Below are 19,524 nucleotides of genomic sequence, written 5' to 3'. Positions count from 1 at the left end.
GAGGAGACAAGTTAGGACAGATACTTGCCCATTGGTTCTGACCTCTATGACCAGTGCAATAGGGCAGCATACATAGAGTCCGGCCTTATGAGCTCCTATCTGACTTGTCCGAAGGGACAAGTTAGGACAGATACTTGCCCATTGGTTCTGACCTCTATGACCCGTGCAATAGGGCAGCATACATAGAGTTCAGCCTTATGAGCTCCTATCTGACTTGTCTGTCTAACAATTGCAGAGCTTGCATTTATATACTCTTTTACAAGTCTTATCTTAACATATCTCTTACATATGATTGGTCGCTAAGATCTACATCAAAGTAACCAACCATAAATCTGACACCTGTTCTACAACCAGATAAACTTAATTATTCCCAAAATTCCTATATGTTCATTAAAGTGATTTATAACTGGTTTTGTCCAATTAAAAACACCTGTATAGAGACAGTCTGGCACCCAGCTGTGTTATCAGACTCTCCTTATCTTGATACTAGCTTCAAGGATGACAGATTTATGACATTTGGAAAATGAACTTTCAATAACCCCACCAGATGTGTTATATGTTTCACTATATGTATGTATTTTAACAGTTTTATTGAGGGCACAAGCAGACCTTTGTTTGACCTTGTCAAACTTAATTTAATGTTCTGTACATAACTTTCCTGTATTCCACCTAATTATTTTAACCACCTGTTTTGTTATCTGTCTGAGACCATTCTACATAACTTGAATCTATTCTAATGAACTTTCATCCAGTAGACTATCTTAATACATTTTCGAGAACACCTGTTTACAAGTACTTGTCATAAAGCAGAGGTCATTTAAAGTTCAATACTTATAAATGAAGACTTTCTAAATCTATGGAAAACACAGTATACATTATTAAAAGATTAATAATTGTTGCTTTACTTATTGAATAATAATATTGATAAAACCACTACTATATAATAATATGAATAATAATAATAATAATTATAATCAATAAAATATATGCAAATCAATATATACAATATGAAATACATTGGCTAATATGAGATTCCACAACATTTCCCCCCTGTTGAGGCTTCACACAAGCCTCACAGCAATTACAATACAGATCACCCCCCATGCCCTTCAGAGACCCCATACACCCGACACTTATCACAAATTGTCCAAAAAATAAAAACAAATCAGTCCAAAAATAAAAATAAATAAATAAATCAGTCCAAAAAATAAAAATAAATAAATAAATCAGTCCAAAAAATAAAAATAAATAAATAAATCAGTCCAAAAAATAAAAATAAATAAATAAATCAGTCCAATCAAAAACACTGCATCTTCTTCTGTAGCTGCAAAGTCCTTCTCCATATGTGGCACGGAAAACATAGTTGTCAGTCTCAGTGGCATTGTGATCATTCTTGCCACAAACTTCTTGCAACAAGCAACAGTTACTCAGCAACATCACATCAAGGATAACAGGGAAGAGGAACAATCCGTTCAGCTAGTGAATGAAAGCCAAGTATGTTGTCCCAAGGAGCATTCAGCAGACTCAGTCCCATAAGGCTCTGCCTTTTCCTGCATAGGTCTTTTCAGCTTAGCCAAGTACTTGATGTGTCTGGAGAGATCTCCTTCATCATCATTTGCTGGTCCAGTATCATAGCACAAGCTGCTTTGGATGCTGTAAGACACAAGTTCAGTGCATACCTGTTCTGCAAAGGTACAAGTCTCAGATGTTCCAGTTCCTCCTTTTATGCATGAAATCCTTCCTTTGTAGCAATTAACATTTGTAACAAGTTGCATCATGTCTTTTGCGATCACCGAATATTTGTCTGGATATAAAATACACTTCAAAAATATAGTTATAAAAAATAAAAATAAAGTCAGTGTCAGGATACAATAGGTCTCTGGCAAACATTTCAGGGCAACCTACAAAGCAATGGCTCCTCCACTCTCATCTTATCTAATAACTTAATTTAGTGGCTTCCTTTTACTTCTACAACATCCGCTAAAATAATATAAATATATCTATATAGTTTTATCATAATACAATACTCTTACAATATTAATAATAATTGTTAGTATAAATCCCTTGAAGTAAATAATTTCACTACAAAGTATTTTATATAGACTATTCTTTTACATTTCCCAACCTATACTATTTCCCATACAATAATTGTAAAATTCTTATCATTTCTTAACCTTGACTCCACCTATCAGTCACTATTACCCTGGTCATGTCATACTGTCAATATAGTCAGTCCAAATATTTCATTAGTTTTAATTTTGTAGTCTTCCCACAAAGTTTGCTAAACCCAAAACCATTTCACTTTTTGTCAATTTTTGCACATACTATACTGCAGAATATTATACAATAACAGTCAGCATGGGTCTCTTCTGTCAGTCACTGCTATACTGTCTAAGTCAGTAGCCTACCTCTCCTATGTCTTAAAACATAAATTATAAAACAAAATCAAGACAAATATCATAACATATCCTATAAAGCATCAATAGCATACAGTCTAGCGATAATGTCATACTCATTACATTACACCTCCCCACTTTTTTTTTTTTTTTTTCGAAAAATGATAAAACTATTTGTTTATAATGATTGAACATTTACTCAAAGTGGAACTCTACTCACAAAAATGTGACAAAATAAGGTTCATTAGCAAGAAAAATACATTCCACATTAATTATTATGCTACCATTTTACTGAAACCCATAACTTTTGAGCAGCAGTAGAATTTCAGGCTGTCAGCAGACTGTCCTCTAGATTTTAAGCAGTGCAAAAAAAATAGAGCACAACTGAGCCTGTGTAGAGCAGGGTGGAACAGTGGATTTTAAACAGTATAGGCACTTATGTTTTTTTACTGTGTTTCATAGCTACACCTGCAAAAGGGGTCAGCCTCAAGTAACCCAGCAGGAATTAATTTTCTGACCAAAGTTCCACCTTAAGGTGTTCACAATAATAATAATTATAACATATATAACAAACAAAACAACAGTAAGTCTCTACATACAAAGTATCACATATAATTAATTAGCATTGTCCATTACTGAAATACTTCCAATGTCTTTGTCTGCAACAGTCTCTTGTATGTATTCCACTTGCACTTATGTGAATAACACTCTTGGTAATCTCAGTCAGACTTTGACTACGATAGAAATGGAAAATGTCACTGTCACAAATGTGGATTTAAACTGACACTTGAATTGTGAATTCTTCCACTTCCTTTTATGATCTTTAATGTACTTGCAGTCATCAAGGGTTACTGACAGACATTCCTTTAGTGGCTTTGACTGGAACAAGAGATCACATCTAAAACAAGGATCTGTTTAGAAACAAAACTACACCAATTTGGTTAATTATTTTAAACACATGAACATTTTATCTCCCACTGTACAGCATGAAGTCTAAGCAACTATGATCTGCCTCTAGAACTCCTAAATTTAGTGACAAATATATCCAAAGTTTCATATGGCCCAGCAAATTGTATTTAATTTGGTCTACAACAGCCCATACAACCTATCCACCAATGAATATGAGTGTGGACACAAGGTTCTATCGTCTATGCCAAGCATAGAGCTAAATGGAACTGATTTTTCATAAAAATGGGTACAATTATCTGATATCAGTGCTGTATACACTCCAAGCCTGGGAAAAATTTTCCACATCAGACACTTAACTGTTGTCTCATACATTTGCATGACCATATGAAAAACTGTGATTTACTTTAAAAAGGAGCAGACATGTATTAAAGTATATCTATATCTACAGCTTTGTTCTTTCATTGCAATAAAGTCTATATACAGGCACACAAAACAGACTTTGAAGAACTACATTTTGTGAAACTACATTGTGATTGTTCATAATTAAAAAGAAATCAAAATAAAATTACATGGTCATTTGCACAGTCTGTTAAATCTAAAGAGGTTAAGAAAATGTGCATTATTGTCCCTTCTTTAAGAATAATTATATACAAATGTTATTGTTAATTAGATCACATTAATGCAGAGTGATCCTAATAAAAAAAAACTGACTTTGCCACCTGTAGTAGCATAACTAGGAACTTGAATAATAAAAAATCAAAAGGAGTGAAATTTTACAAAGTATAACTTTACATATGAAAACGTGCTGGCTGCTCCTGGAATAAAGAAACAAATTATTTATTTAGGCAAACTAATAATCAACCTGATAATTACTAAATATTGTAATCAGGTAGGACAAAATAAGTTCTAGCCAATACCAATAAGGGACCTTGCTCACCAGAGCTTACAAGCTAATATTAAAAATTAAGACTCTAATTGTCTAATTCACCCCCCTGTATGTGCTACATATAGCACATATAATAAGATGGTTACACTGTTACCATGCATCACTCTTCACTATTCTTTTTAGAAAATAATAAACAAATATAAATTTGGAGTTCCCTGTTACCAAATAAATAAATCCCATTGCTATCTTTGTGAATACTACTAAATAGGCAAATATATAAAGATGACAGTATACATAATACTGTACAATAAGATAGAGACATGACAAAATAAACAAAAGCTACAAGGGAGAATAAGCACCCTACTTACAAGAGTGATACACTAAACATAAAATGCACCTTGAACTACTGCAGTCCATAATATAAAAGACAGAATACCTATTATAACCTACAGTTTATATTCTAATAAAAAATCAACAAATGTTTAAGAATAAGAACGTATTCTGAGATTTTATTTAATTAATTTATTTATTTTTATGGTCAGCTCATCCAGTGTCTGTCTAAAGGCACCAGACATAACTCCCCTAAATGTGCCTCTTTCATCTTTGTGACAGGTCATCTTAATACTCTGTACTAAGATGATTTAATGTAGTTGTTGCACGTATGTGCAGACAGCTATTTCTAAAATGGTGACTATACTTTTCTGCTCTCCTACACTCATACTGAAAGAAATACATTATCTTGCTTAACGTAAAACCTACAACTGTAAAATGTTTTTAAGCATGACATTAATTACATTAACAACATTGAATTTATCTACAGATATTTTCCTTCCAAAAGCAGTATGCTGGATACAAAAAAATATGGGAGAACTTTGTGTCGTAAATTACTTAAAACAAACTTTCTTTTTTCTACAGTTTAAATAACTTCTAACTCCCTCAGCTCATTAATGGTGCTATCTAGCTGAGGTACATATTCAAAAGAATATAAAAAAAAAAATTAAAAAAATAAATAAAAAAATAAAAAATGAATCGTGCCTTCCACACACACACATTTAACTCATATAAATATAAATCCTCCTATCAAATACTAATAACAAGTGTCACGAAATCAAATATGTGACACAGAAAGTTCTAATTGCATTTGTATGGAGGATACATACCATTTCCCTATTCATCACACACTATGCAGAATTCAGCATCAGTTACATACTTCTTACAATTCACTCATAGAACTAACACATAGGGTCCTTCCACACCAACGTTTTTACAACAACTACAGACTTATTCTAACCTAATTTGGGAGATGATCAGTCTCCCTCACACATACAATATTCCCTAACAGTCTACAAAGATTACAAAGAAATTAACTTACACTTGTGAACATTCATTAACAAAATGTCATTATCTTCTGTTTTCTATATAGCAATACATAGTCACTCCACCTAGCAAAGTATGCATACACATGAACACAAATTTCTGACTATATATAAATATACAAACATTCACAAAATTATTAAAACTGACAGGTTAGTTAGTAATTACTTATGGACAGCAGTGCTCAGAGTAAAGCCAATAGGCACCGTACGCGCATACGTCTCCTTACCTTAAAATGCTTGTCTCAAGACACGAAAAACCGCCAAGCCCTGCTTGCCACGGCGATCAGGAATGTCTCAACCTGATCTTAACTCAGTTAGTACACAGACCGTTATAACAGATACATATAAACACATACACTTATAGCACAAAGACGATACATACCTTTTAACTTTGTTAACAAATGGAGCTCCAAAACCTTTATCTCATTTACCTGTCAGGACTTACCTCTCCTGACATTTCTAAACTCATGAGTATTATTTTACACCACAATTATTATGTTCAATAATATACAAAACAAAAGGTACCTTTTTCTACTAGTAGCTACATATCAGTACTGTTTTTGTTTTTAACCTAGGCTTTCCAGGGGTCTGATAACCCCAAAGCCTCCTCCAGATTGATTGCCAATCCAGGATACCAACATGCATGTAAAACTTAGGCCAACCCAAGAAACTCTTTCACACTGGACTTGCCAGTCTAGGATACCAATTCAGATTCTCCAGGGGAAAAAAATAGTACCCCAAAACCTTGTCAAGGATACTACTCAAAATGAAACCTTTTCTAGACCAATTTACTCAGTCTAGGATACCAACATGCATGTTAAAGGTAGGTTCTCCAGGGGTCAAAACATTTACCCCAAAACCTCATCCAGACCTCTTGTAGGTCTAGGATACCAATCAAAATATACCTCTTCTAGACTGATTTACTCAGTCTAGGATACCAACATGCATGTTAAAGGTAGGTTCTCCAGGGGTCAAAACATTTACCCCAAAACCTCGTCCAGACCTCTTGTAGGTCTAGGATACCAATCAAAATATACCTCTTCTAGACGGATTTACTCAGTCTAGGATACCAACATGCATGTTAAAGGTAGGTTCTCCAGGGGTCAAAACATTTACCCCAAAACCTCGTCCAGACCTCTTGTAGGTCTAGGATACCAATCAAAATATACCTCTTCTAGACTGATTTACTCAGTCTAGGATACCAACATGCATGTTAAAGGTAGGTTCTCCAGGGGTCAAAACATTTACCCCAAAACCTCGTCCAGACCTCTTGTAGGTCTAGGATACCAATCAAAATATACCTCTTCTAGACCGATTTACTCAGTCTAGGATACCAACATGCATGTTAAAGGTAGGTTCTCCAGGGGTCAAAACATTTACCCCAAAACCTCGTCCAGACCTCTTGTAGGTCTAGGATACCAATCAAATATACCTCTTCTAGACTGATTTACTCAGTCTAGGATACCAACATGCATGTTAAAGGTAGGTTTACACAGTGAGTAGTTAACCTTCTTTTAGGGGTACCCCTTCGGAATAACAAAAAAAAAAAAAAAAATTTTTTGAAAGAATTCCACCCAGGGTATCTCACCCTGTATAATGCACTTTAAGGCACCCACAGTTGAGAAAACCCTACCTGCTACCACAAAGATCTGCCTGGTGGACAGCGATACCCCAACAACAACCACCTGCCCCTCCTAGCGCTAGCAAAACACGGCACAACACAATGCAGAACTAATAATAGGTGTCTGCTAACCTGATATATTGCGCAATATTGTGTTGAGCTCAGTGCCTCACCAGCATGGAGTTAGGCAAGATCGGAGTTGAGGTTATGCTGTCCCCGTACGGGCCACCAAATGAAGTAGAATAGTAAAGTATCGAACCAGGCAGAACTTAAGCAATGCAGGTTTATTAACAGCTGATAACATACAGGTTTATGTTCAAAATATTACAATATACAGGTCTAATTTATACAGTTTCTTACAATGGAAGCATATTAGATATAAATATTCTTATCCTCTACCCCAATTGATACAATTGTGAATTGTTCTTACCTTGAACCAGAATGGGTCTTTACTGCCAATTCTTGGGAACCTCTCACCTGATAGGGACCAGCCAATTGGCCGGTGGTCTGGTCTCCTCACAGAGTTCTGGGTTCCAGCTCAACCAAGTTTGTGAGGGAAATTCACCTGAGACCACACTCCGGAACAAGTCAAGAAGTCTTCTCTGACTCGTACGAGGAGACAAGTTAGGACAGATACTTGCCCATTGGTTCTGACCTCTATGACCAGTGCAATAGGGCAGCATACATAGAGTCCGGCCTTATGAGCTCCTATCTGACTTGTCCGAAGGGACAAGTTAGGACAGATACTTGCCCATTGGTTCTGACCTCTATGACCCGTGCAATAGGGCAGCATACATAGAGTTCAGCCTTATGAGCTCCTATCTGACTTGTCTGTCTAACAATTGCAGAGCTTGCATTTATATACTCTTTTACAAGTCTTATCTTAACATATCTCTTACATATGATTGGTCGCTAAGATCTACATCAAAGTAACCAACCATAAATCTGACACCTGTTCTACAACCAGATAAACTTAATTATTCCCAAAATTCCTATATGTTCATTAAAGTGATTTATAACTGGTTTTGTCCAATTAAAAACACCTGTATAGAGACAGTCTGGCACCCAGCTGTGTTATCAGACTCTCCTTATCTTGATACTAGCTTCAAGGATGACAGATTTATGACATTTGGAAAATGAACTTTCAATAACCCCACCAGATGTGTTATATGTTTCACTATATGTATGTATTTTAACAGTTTTAATGAGGGCACAAGCAGACCTTTGTTTGACCTTGTCAAACTTAATTTAATGTTCTGTACATAACTTTCCTGTATTCCACCTAATTATTTTAACCACCTGTTTTGTTATCTGTCTGAGACCATTCTACATAACTTGAATCTATTCTAATGAACTTTCATCCAGTAGACTATCTTAATACATTTTCGAGAACACCTGTTTACAAGTACTTGTCATAAAGCAGAGGTCATTTAAAGTTCAATACTTATAAATGAAGACTTTCTAAATCTATGGAAAACACAGTATACATTATTAAAAGATTAATAATTGTTGCTTTACTTATTGAATAATAATATTGATAAAACCACTACTATATAATAATATGAATAATAATAATAATAATAATTATCAATAAAATATATGCAAATCAATATATACAATATGAAATACATTGGCTAATATGAGATTCCACAACACTACCTGCAGCGCAAAGGTTGGCTACAGGGGGGCAATGACAGATCCATGGCAAGGCAGCTTGAACTGAAAATCAATCATTAAAGCGGAGTTCCAATTAAAAAAAAAAAAATACATGTCAGCAGCTACAAATACTACAGCTGCTGACTTTTAATAATCAGACACTTACCTGTCCCAGGGTCCAGCAATGCGGGGGAATGAAGCCCCGCTCATATCCCCCTCATCTCTGCGGCACCGGCATTGTCCATCTGGACTGCAGGCTGTGGCTTCATAGCTGGGCACACAATGCACATGCGCGAGCCACGCTGTGTGCTGTGACTGGCCGGGCAATCATCTGGGACCTGTGAAGTGTCCCAGATGATTGCCGAGAGGGAGGGGGGAGAGGTGATCTCCCTTCCGGCGCCACAGAGCCCCGGTAGGAAGTGGGAGCTGGAACCCTCTAAAAAGAGGGTTTCTGCCCCCCCAAAAAATTACATGCCAAATGTGGCATGTCAGGGGGTCACCTTCCCTTAAAGTGGAAGTTCCATTTTTGGGTGGAACTCCGCTTTAAAGACTATTGATGTGCACACGAGTAGAATGTCCCACAGAAAAAGACCAATGGGAGCTTTTTATCGTATATTCCGATCGTGTGTATGCCCCATCGGACTTTGTACGTCGAAAATTCTGACAGACCTAGAAATAGAACATGTTCTAAATATTTCTGATGGAACCCATTACTATCAGGAAAACCGCTCGTCTGTATGCTGTTCTGATGTACCAAAAACGACGCATGCTCTGAAGCAAGTACGAGACGGAAGCTATTGGCTACTGGCTATTGAACTTCCGTTTTCTAGTCCCGAGGTACGTGTTGTATGTCAGCGCGTTCTGGACGGTCGGAATTTGGTGTGACCGTGTGTATGCAAGACAGCTTGAGCGGAATTCCGTCGGAACTCCGTCAGAAAAACCTTCAGAGTTTATTCCGACGGGAAAACCGGTCGTGTGTACAGGGCATTAGAGAGACAGGAGTGACACATTCATAAGAGAGCACATAAACATAGCCAGCAGCAACCAGGGAGCCTGCAGCAAGTCATTTACCTTAAGAACCAAAGCCCAGTGCCTGGGGAAACCGCCGCATAAGCCTGCAAGTCATCCCTAGAATAGTTGGTTTGACAGCTATTTAAATCTGCCGCTGTTGATGACATCACCGCACCCCACAGCGCACTTGCGCCGGAAAACGTCGCGACTCGGAGGAGGCCGTGCACATGCGCATCCACCGCCATTTTGGCGGAACCACGCCTGTGCAAACCAAGCCTCAGTTTTGTTCCTGGCTTGCAGATGCGCAGACAGGTCCCGGGGGATTTCCTGAAACAGCGAACTGAAATGCAGCTGCGTTCCAACCGCCATGACCACAATCACTGGTGAATGTTAATAATCAGGAGACACACAGAGATACGGCTGCCATTTAAAATGAATAACCTTGTACATTACCACCACCACTGCAAGATCCGGACCAGACCTGGGACTGGGAGGTGCCGTTCGACCCACCACACGACCAGGGCGATTACAAGTAGCTGATACGTTTGGCCATATTACCGCTTACCTGCCAATGGCCAGGCTAGTAAGCTCTTCGTGGCATTGCATAATATCGCCCATGTCCACCTGCTAATAGCTAAACTATAAAACAGAAAGTAGAAAACTTCATAAAAGGTAAGACTTCATCTTGATCCTAGGAGGAGGACAGAAAAGGAACACGGCCTCTGGCCCAGAACAAAGATTTATGGTAGAAGGGTCCTATGATGTATGAGAGGGCGGGATTAATCCATACGCAGGCTGCCATGGAGTCTGTCAAGAAATGTTTATTTTTATTACAAAAAAGGTGCAATAGTGTGATACTTAGGCCTCGTTCACATGGGCTTATAAAGCATATGCCCATGGAAGGCCATGTTTACCCACACGCTCAGTAGGGTTGCCATATCATCCCTTTTATCCAGGACACATATGAATTACACAGGTTCTGAAGCTGATTTAATGCAGATAAGGCACCAAGTAAGTTTAACTACCACCTTAATCAGCCACAGAACCTGTGTAATTAATATTAATGTGTGTCCTGGATTAAAGGGATGATGTATCAACCCTAACGCTCAGGTGTTTTGTGCCTCCCCATGCAGGCAGTCCAATTGATGTCAATTGGAACACAGCTGCTGCACGGACTTGACATCTGTGTGGGTGCAGGTGTGTGTTTCAAATTACAGCGTGTCCATTTGAGCACACACCTGCACCCACATGGATATCAAATTGGAAGCAGCAGCTATGTTCATGCAGCCGCTGTGTCCCAATTGACATCAATGGGACTGCCTGCATGGAACACTTGTGCATTCCCGTGTGGGAAAACACAGCCACAGACATATAGTTTAGTATGCTCCATGTATTGTAAATGAGGTCTTATGCAGCTTACATACGGTCGGACTTTTCGACCGGAATTGTCCGACAGACGCCGACGGACCAAATCTGGCAGACAATCAGATCGTGTGTGGGCTTCGCCGGACCTTCAGCGGACTTCTCCAGTCGCAAATCTCACAGACTTTAGATTTGTAACATGCTTCAAATCTTTACGTCGTAATTCCGCCGGACCCAGAAATCCGCTCGTCTGTATGCTAGTCCGACAGACAAAAACTCACGCTAGGGCAGCTATTGGCTACTGGCTATCAACTTCCTTATTTTAGTCCGGTGTACGTCATCACGTACGAATACGTCGGACTTTGGTGTGATCGTGTGTAGGCAAGTCCGTTCGTTAAAAAGTCAGTCGGAAGTCCGTCGAAAGTCCGCCGAAAGTCCGCTGGAAAGTCTGTCGGACCAGTCCGGTCGAAAAGTCCGCCCGTGTGTACGAGGCCTTAGGCGTCTAGCGCTGGTGCGAATGACAGTGGCAGAAAGCTGATTCCTGCAGCTGTTTTTTCCACCTGTTAGTGGCTAGATATCCATGGCTCTCCGCAGAGCTAGCGATTACCTGCTGGATGCACACATGTATTTCTGTTTTAGGTTAAATACAGCTTTAACAATGAACTTCTATTATTTGCTTGCTTTTGTTCTGTTAAGTATAGCACTAAAAGTGTTTTGTTCTATCTGTTTTATCAGTGAAAAAAATACCTGTTAATCCTGCCAGAAATCCTGTGAGCTGTTAGCCAGTTCTGTACTCTAATCAGCTATACATTGTTTCCAGTCCTCTGTGTGAAATACAGAACACCTTCCACTCTGTTATGGAGAGGAGAAGAGAGAGAGGTATTCTGTCATTTTGCCACACCTCCTGCCCTAGGGTGATAATACAACACCTCCATAGTCACAGTAAAGTGGGGCAGTGTTGTCACCCTGAGACAATAAGTGTGTTACTGGCAAGATCACCAGGTGAGAATAAGAGAAAAAAGAAAAATAATGCAGCCACCACATGAGGACTGGTCATCTACAATGTCTTACAGTTTTGTTCTTGAGTTTAGACTTTAAAACAACACGCATGCACAGCAACTGGATGCAAAAAAGGGAATCTTGAGGCTCAATGCACATCTATGCATGTTGCTTTTGAGCGTTTCTGCAGTGCTTTTTGAAATTCTTGTCGCATTTTTGGACACACGTTTTTACCGCGATTTTGCCGCGATTTGCGTTTTTTTTTTACACTGTATACAGTGGGGACAGAAAGTATTCAGACCCCCTTAAATTTTTCACTCTTATTGCTTTTTTTTTTTTTTTTTCACACTCTATATTGCAGCCATATTAAACCGGATATCAGACTGGAAATACCATAGGAACTCCAAACTATGGGTGCAATTGGAAATTGAATTAAGTGGCACAATACCGTTCTCTTTAATCTGGATACCAAACAGATTTCGTAAGCTAGCAAGTACAACCTCGCCACTCACAAAATCAACCCTAGCAGCATGGGACTCGCTGTGTAAATCACAAAAATGGCGCTACAATTCCCCACTCATGCCACTTTCTGGTCATGATTATTTTCCCCCAGGAAATATGGATTCGAGATTTAGCAGCTGGATATCGGAATCTCCGCTTTTATTACATCAAGTGACCACAGATGCAGGAATCCACAACATTTTGCTCTGGATTAAAAAAATTCAGGGGAGTAAAGTTGTCAATGATCCGTGGGTAATACTATTTCATTGCACAAATGAACCAACGGGAGCATATAAAAAATCTATTACACCCCATCTCCTAAACGCGGCTAAAATGCTTATACCAAAATATTGGAAACTACAAACTATCCCCACGTTGCGCCAATGGCTAAACGAGGTTGATCGTATCTACCACATGGAAAGCAGCACTCTCACATTACCAAATAAATCCGAATTGGCTAATAAAATATGGTCCTGTTGGTTCGCATTTAGGTTCTCAGCAGAGTATGCAGAAACAATGTCTCAATAGAGAAAGTAGTTAAAAATACCTGGAATTATAGAAGGAATTCTGCTAAGGCTGGAAGCTACCCTTTTTGTCTCCCCCCCCCTCTTTCTCCCCCTACGCTCATTTTCTCTTCTACCCCCCCCCCCTTTTTCTGCTTTTCTTTTCACTGTCCACTTTACTTTGAGTACAGTAATGCCCCGTACACACGGTCGGATTTTACGATGGACAATGTCCGATCGGAGCGTGTTGTCGGAAATTCCGACCGTGTGTGGGCGCCATCGGACATTTTCCATCGGATTTTCCGACACACAAAGTTGGACAGCAGGAGATAAAATTTTCCGACAACAAAATCCGTTGTCGGAAATTCCGATCGTGTGTACACAAATCCGACGGACAAAGTGCCACGCATGCTCAGAATAAATAAAGAGATGAAAGCTATTGGCCACTGACCCGTTTATAGTCCCGACATACGTGTTTTACGTCACCGCGTTCAGAACGATCGGATTTTCCGACAACTTTGTGTGACCGTGTGTATGCAAGACAAGTTTGAGCCAACATCCGTCGGAAAAAATCCTAGGATTTTGTTGTCGGAATGTCCGAACAAAGTCCGACCGTGTGTACGGGGCATTAGTGGTAAGAAATTTTTCCTAAATGGAATAGGTATTATGGATGCCTTGTACTAATATAAGATATGATGATACCCCAATATTGGAGAGTACACAGACGTTAGAAGTAATGATCGGCCTTATATTACGGTTTTCTGGAAAGGTAAACGTTTGAACTAAGACTGATACTTCTTTTTGACACGAAAAATAACGGCCTGAATTTAGATATTGGTTTCCTTACACATTATGCTAAAGTTTTACGACCCCTCTGTGACTATTATCCCCCCCTGCATTCTATAGCTCCCCCTCTGTCTTATCTCACTAACTCTGCTGCTATCTTTATTACCATTGATTTGTATGTGTTTGGTTTTCTCTTTTTTTTTTTTTTTCTTCTTCTTTAACATGCTTCTTAAAAATTTGTGAATCAGTACTGCTTGGACCTTGAAGAAGGGGACATACCCCGAAAGCTTGTCCTGAAAAATTATATGTTAGTGCAAAAAAAAAAAAAAAAAGTATCACGGACAGTACTCAATTTTCTCTGTCACAATTGCACTAATACGGCTACAATCAAATCAAGTGTTTTTATTGAAAAAGAAGGTAGCAAAGTGCAAAATAGCTGGTCACATAGGCAGATTAATGTTAAACTATCAAAGCAGTATATTCCAATACAAAAATAATTAAGATAGATTCATATGACTTATACGCCACCTATTATGGTAACATAACATAAAAAATGTGGTAAACATCCAAATATCGGTTGAATTTAACCATAGCCTCTCAATTATGAGCTGGACAATTCCTGTGGGAGGGAATGGCACAGACCCAGAGTCCTGGGAGGTCCCGGACATGGTCTTTGAGACAATCCCATGTCTCATAGTCATAGAGGATCATATATGAGATCATCTGTATTGTATCAGAATTTGTGAGATATGAGAATAAGAAAAAGAAAGGAAAAAAAGGGGAACAGAACAAAAGGAAGAGAGAAGAGGAGGGAAGAAAGGAAGAAATGAAAGAGGAAAACTGAAATTGAGAGGGAGAGGGTCATCCTGGAATTCGCTATGGAGTAGAAATATAGTCAATCCATATCCTATTAAATTTCTTGACTTTATTACTGAGAATGTGAGTGAGTTTATCATTGATCATAATCCAATTAAGTTTATTCTTAACCTGGTCAAGAGGGATTACTGACTGTTTCCAATGTCTTGCAATTGTAATTCTTGCAGCCAGTAATATATATGTAATCAGTTTTACTGATTGTTTGGGTGTTTCATCAGGCAGTTTATGAAAAAGGGCAGCTTCAGGAGATCTGCGAATGTTTATCCCCGTCAATAATTGATCAAGTTGAAAATTCAAATCCAAAACCTGGTTACGAGGGGGCACTGCCACCAAATATGGTACATCGTCCCCAACTGACCACAGCGTCGGAAACAGTTTGGTGAAGCGGAAGGATGCATTTTAGCTACTCTGGTGGGTACCAAGTACTAACGTAGAAGCGTTTTGTAGTTAGCCTCTATCAGAGTAGTATTAATTGAGACTTTGCATAGCTGATAAGCAAGATCCTGCCATTCAATGAGGTCAAAAGTTAGATTCAAATCTCTTTCCCATTGTACCATATAAGCAAGTTTTGAATCTGGTTCAGTGAGGGAAGTATATATCGCAGAGATCCGACCCCTCTGAAAGCCTCTGGCTTGACAAGTTCATTCAAATGTTGTAAGCATACGGGGGCCCACTACTTAAGTTTACATCTGGCAAACAATGCAATTTGGTTATACCAAAATATTTCACTAGGGGGCATTAGAAACTCATCTTTAAAATATTGTATCCTGTGTAATTGATCCCCGTTCAGAAAGTCTCCAATTCTCAGTAGCCCTTTATTGAGCCACCACTGAAACACTTGTGGGGTCAAACCAGGTGGAAACTCTGGATTGCAGAAAATGGGAGCTAGTGGTGTGTGAGGGGATGATAAGGGACTGCGGTTGCGTGTTCTATCCTATATTGCTAGGGACTGTGATAAGGTGGGGCATACTATAGGTGGGCATCAACAGTTAGGAAGCCACATTAATGACCCTATAGCCAGCGGATGACAGGCAAGTGCTTCTATAGAAACCCAAAGAGGGACCGAACCTTTAGCTGTGGTGTAGGCTAATTGGGCTATTTGAGCCGATTGGTAATATGCCTGCAGGTTAGGGAGACCAAGCCCCCCCATGGGTTTTGGTGTGTAAAGCGTACGCCTTTGTATCCGAGGTCTGGTATTACCCCATATGAACCGCAAAACCTCAGCCTGTAGATGCTGCATGTCTCCCCTCGGGACTGCCACCGGTAAAGTCATAAAGTAGTAAAGGAGTCTAGGTGACCTTGTCATTTTTATGGAATTGACTCTTCCAAACCATGAAAGGGAGTAGTCTGCCTAACAACGAAGATCCTCCTTGAGTCTTTTAAATAATGGGGGATAATTTGCCCAATATATGGTGTCTATAGATGAAGTCAATTGAATTCCTAGGTACGGAAGAGAACGAAGATTCCATTTAAAGCTAAATTTATTTTGGAGAGTCTGCACCTCAGCAGGGGGTAGTGATATGTTGAAAGCGACTGTTTTTGGGGAATTCAGACATAGGCTGGAAAGTTGTGAGAAATGATCTAGGAGGAATAGCAAGTTGGGTAAAGTTACTTGGGGCTTGGTAATATACATGAGAACATCATCAGCAAACAATGCACATTTGTGTTCCTGTTGTCCACAAGGAATACCGTGAATAGCAGGGTGGGAGTGGAATGCCATAGCTAGGGGTTCTATTGCTAATGCAAATAGTAGAGGGGAGAGTGGGCATCCCTGTCTCGTACCTCGCTGGACAGGGAATAATGGTGATTTATGACCTCTAATAAAAACTTGGGCTACTGGGGAACAATATAACGTTTTTAGTAAGGAAATAAACGTAGAGCCAAATCCTAGGGTTTCAAGGGTAATAAAGAGATAATCCCAATTTAGGCTATCAAAGGCCTTGTTAAGATCTAATGAAAGGAGCAAGAGTTCCCGGGCGAGTGGAGCGTCCCAGTTAGATCCTACTGCTGAGATTAGGGTTATGGATCTTGGGCGAAATTGGGCGATAATTACGAATGTCAGTAAAATCCTTGTTGGGTTTAGGGATAACACTAATATATGATGTATTTTCATCTAGTGGGACCGTACCTCCATCCCGCAAGGAGTTAAAGTAAAGGACCATGTGTGGAACCAATTGACCAGAAAATTTTTTATAGTATAAGTTAGGGAGACCATCTGGGCCAGGAGATTTGTGGAGTGAGAGTGATCTAATAGCAGCACAAATCTCTTCGCCCGTAAAAGGTTGGTCCATAAGGTCTTTATGATCATCCGTGATCGGTAAGAGAGGGAGGTTCCCCAAGAATTCCCTAACGGATAAAGGGTCCGTGTTTCGATGATTACTATATAGGTCAGCATAAAAATCATGGAATTCACAAAGAATTTTTTGGGGGTCTTGAGAAAGATGACCTCCTGACAGTCTTATTTTGGGGAGTGCCCGGTGAGAGTGTCCAGGGGTAAGCTTATGTGCTAATAAAGAGCCCGGACGGTCCCGCCACGTGAAAAATTTATGATTCATCCACATTAATTGTTTCTCAGCTCTAATAGTGACATATAAATTAAGTTCTAAGCGAGATTGTTCCAATTTAGTAAATAAGTTAGGAGATGGAGAGCATTTGTGTTGTTTAGCTAAGGTTTAAAACTCCCTGGTTTTGGAAGAGATCAATTCAACGTGAGCTTTTTTGAGTCTGGAGGATAATTGAATAAAAGCTCCCCGAATAGAGGCTTTGTGTACAGCCCAATTGATAGCAGAGGACATATCTTCTGGGTTATTAATATCAAAGTAGGTTTGCAAATGAGTAGCAATCTTAAGACAATGAGATTTGTCACAGAGGAGGGATTCATTCAACCTCCAATGAGGGTTCGCTGTTCTACTGGTGAGGTCTGAGATCTGAACCAAAATCGGATCATGATCCGACCAGGGGGTGGATAGTACCTTAGTGGATTTCAATTCAGGTAGCAGTCTGAGAGGAAAAACACATGATCAATCCGGGAGTAGTGTCCATGTGCTTTTGAGTAATGAGAGTAATCTCTAGCGGTAGGATTGATTTCCCTTCAAACATCCACTAAGTCATAATGATAAAGCAATTGTGCAAATTTATGGCTCTGTTTAGGAGGGGGACGAAGCCCCACGGCATGTGATTTATCTTTAAGAGAGTCTAAAGCTAGATTAGAGTCACCTGCTAGGATCACTGCACCTTCAAACTCATGAGCCATGGACCAAAAATGCAGTTTGATGTGTGTTGGGAGTTGGTGTTGGGAGCGTAATAAATTAGGAAGGTAACCAGTGATTCCCCTAGATGACCTTTGACAAGAAGATAACGCCTATCCGTATCTCTAATAACTTTGGTTTCTTTTCCGACGCATTGGCATAGTAGAAAAGGGCATAGTCTTTATGGAGATAATGAGGGGTAAATAGTGAGGGAAAGTGTGTCTCCTGGAGAGAGACGATGTCTGCCCCCAGAGAGCGATAATGTGCAAAGGCTTTAATCTGTTTAGCAGGGGATCCAAAACCTTGAACATTATGAGATAATAGGCGGATATCCCGGAAAATAGATGTTATATTAGACATAGGAAACAGTCAGTTGAACCTTGATAAATAGACCCACCCACCAATCTGCAAACCACCGGACCCGGGAGCACCAGAAGAACCTCCAGGAGACCCTCAACAAAGAACAGTGGTAGAAGAGGTTAGGACAAGAATAGAGAAAGAGAGAAAACAAAAAAAACTAAAAAAATAGTCAGGCCAGGAGACCCCTAGCACTGAACAGTACGGTTTAGCAATGTAAAAAATCATGTAGAACAAACAAAAAAAATCAATTCAAATATCTTGGAGCCGAAGCTCAGAGTGTGGAGGAGTCTTCATCACAAACAAGTAATGGGAAGAGTCCTTCAAATGGGGAGAGCGCATAGACACCCCCCAACAGTAAAGACACAGTCAAATACTATTTTGGCCCCACATCTCAACCTAGAGAACATAATAAAGCAGTGGTTCTTAACCTGGGTTCGATCGAACACCAGGGGTTCAGTGAGTCTCGCGGGTTCAGCGGAGGTCAAGACACACACCCGACTCATATGATTCGTGATGACACGCCCCGCTTATCCATCATTGGCTGCAGGTGATAACGCCACATCGCTTGGCCTATCTGTGCTGCAGGGAATTTGGTGCGCCCAGTAGTCGAATCGTAACTGTCGTGATGGTACGTCGTGTGATTTCTTTCTTAATATTTTAATCCCTTCATACTAACTATGTCGAGCAAAAAAAGAAAGTGGTCGGACGAATATGTACAGTATGGATTCACATGTATAATGCAACGTGATAGGAGTCAGCGTCCTAACTGCATGATTTGCAATGCCAAGTTGAGCAATTCTAGTCAGCACCGGCAAAACTAAAAGAACACGTCCTTAAGCTGCATGAAAAATACGAGAACACAACGCTTGCTGAATTCAAGGTGAAGAGAGCTAGATTCGATGAAAAGGCTACTTTGCCTGTTCTCGGCTTTGTACCCATCAACAAACCGATCCTCACAGCATCGTACGAAGTTGCTTACCTGATCGCAAAGCAGGGCAAACCACACACCATTGCTGAAACACTCATAAAACCAG

Source organism: Aquarana catesbeiana, linkage group LG01 (assembly GCF_042186555.1).
Source record: "Aquarana catesbeiana isolate 2022-GZ linkage group LG01, ASM4218655v1, whole genome shotgun sequence".
NCBI lineage: Eukaryota > Metazoa > Chordata > Amphibia > Anura > Ranidae > Aquarana > Aquarana catesbeiana.
The sequence above is the reverse complement of the archived record's forward strand: the minus strand, read 5'-3'. Positions refer to the sequence as shown.